Source organism: Lemur catta, chromosome 4 (assembly GCF_020740605.2).
Source record: "Lemur catta isolate mLemCat1 chromosome 4, mLemCat1.pri, whole genome shotgun sequence".
Lineage (NCBI taxonomy): Eukaryota > Metazoa > Chordata > Mammalia > Primates > Lemuridae > Lemur > Lemur catta.
In genome coordinates this window covers 58,452,843-58,455,084 of record NC_059131.1, presented here as the reverse complement: position 1 = coordinate 58,455,084, position 2,242 = coordinate 58,452,843, and positions in this window count along the sequence as shown.

Genomic DNA, 2,242 nt, shown 5'->3' with positions numbered 1-2,242 from the left:
TTGCAAGAGCCAGCAGAAGTCAGGAGCTGCCTGGGTCTGAACTTGGGCCCTTCTGCTTGGCTGTGCAACTCTGGGAAAAAAAATATTTCTTCTTCTCTGTGCTTCAGCTTCCTTCTGTAAAATGGAGGTGTTAACATTTATTTTGAACTGCTTTTATGAGGGTCAAATGAGTTAATAAATTGCACAGGAAAATAAAAATTCTGGCATATGATACAAACTCAAATATCGTTTATCTTCATCAGTATTTCCAGGACTCCTCCTCTCCCAAGGAGCGTGGGCTTGTAAACCCAGAACCCTCAAAGTGGAGGGCAGAGATGGGTCATATTTGCAGAATACAAGAAAGCTTTATTGATTTCTGCACTTATCATGGGATCAGGCAATGTGACATCTCAAGTCCAGCTCAAAGGAAATTTACAAAAATTTTATAACCTCCCTCCCCTGTTGCATAAACTCCTCCCAGTCCAATCCTTTTCTATCATTGTAACAACTAGAATCCCTGAATAAGTTGAAGAGGCATTTTTAGGAAAATGGAAATGTGTCTACAAATGCATCCTTTGCCCTGCTTCAGAATTGTTTGCCCTCAGGGCTTTAATTTTGGCATTTTGTGGCATAGAGGACCTGCTTGTGAGAGCTGGGAAATCCAGCGGGTGGATCCAGGGGACTCTAGCTTCTCTGTTAATGCACAGGACTTAAACTCAGATTCCTGTCCCAATGCCCAGGAAATACCAATATTAGGAAAATGTATTCAAGTCACAAGAGATGATGTGCATGGTTCTTTTTTTTTTTTTTTTTTAAGTAGAGATGTAGTCTCACTCTGTTGCCCAGGCTGGGTTGCAATGGCAGTATCATAGCTCACTGTAACCTGAAACTCCGCATCTTAATCTATCCTCCAGCCTCGGCCTCCCAAGGTGCTGGGATTACAGGCGTGAGCCACCACACCTGAATAGTCTCTATTGCAAAGGGCAGAGGATACCTAGTCTAGCTCACCCTCACCTCAAGTACATTTGCATCGTATATAAACCTACCTAACATTGGTACATTTCATTTTCATATCAAAAGTCAGGCTTCCACTTCTATACCCGCAAATGCCTTCACACTGAAGAACAATAAATCCAGAACAGTGCAGGCTGGCTTCAGGGGAGACCACGGTGATTCACACTTAGGCACAAATAACAAGCCCAGGTGGAGCAACAGTGCAGGCTCCACCACATGCACAAGCTGTGTCCCCACTGCACAGGACTCTGCAGGACAGAACGCCTGGGGGAAAACAAAAGCCGACTCTCCCAAGAGGGGGAACACCAGCGTAGGCCAAAACATCTGATACTGCAAAGCGAGTCCCCAATCTCTTCATAAAAAGCAATAAGAAAAAGTAGGAATAAGAGAAATTGACTAACAAGAGAGTGTTATTTTAAAAATCCCTCCTTACCACTTTTCTTTCCGTGTAATCTCAAAGGTTTTGCCATTGCTCTTTGGTTGTAGACAGTGTAGATCCACTTTTTTTCTAGCTCCATAGGCCAGGTTTATTGCATCTTCCAATGTCTTGCTCACGTCCATCTGTTAGGTTACAGTTAACAGTATCAGAAGGGTCCAGGTAACAGTTCTCTGTTCATCCTCAGGGGCTGTGAATCCCATCAGTGAGAAAGACTGGAAAGGGACAGAGAGTTTGCTCTTGAGGGTGCAGTAGGACAGAGCCAGGTGTCTCACCCCCGTTGAGGGTGACAAACTCATCCTAGTATGTGCAGGACTTTTCTAGTTTTTGTACTGAAACCCATCAGTTTCAGACACACTGGATGTTTACTCACCCTACACTGGGGAATTTTATAAAAACAACAAACCATAGATGTCCAGAGCCCCTCTCCCAACATTATGTTTTAGTTGTTCTGGGTGGGCACTAGACATTAGTAATGTTTAAAAGTTCTCCCAGATGGTTCTGATGGTCAATGAAGGTTGGAAACCACACATGTAAGAGATAATCAATCAGCTTGGATCAGGCCAGTGACAAAAGGATTGTCCTAGGACTGATCAGAGCTATTTCTGACAGATTTCTAGCCTGACCCTGATTCCCAGAGGCCTTTGGGAAATGAAGGTACTTACGGTTAAACACTCTCCCAATCCCCGGATCTCTTTCCAGAAAAAGCCAAAGAAATGAGAAAATCCAATCAGATCAAATGTCTAAAAATCATCAGAGAGACACCTAACTTTGTGCTTAGACAGTTCCCCAGACAATTAGATGTGAACGGAT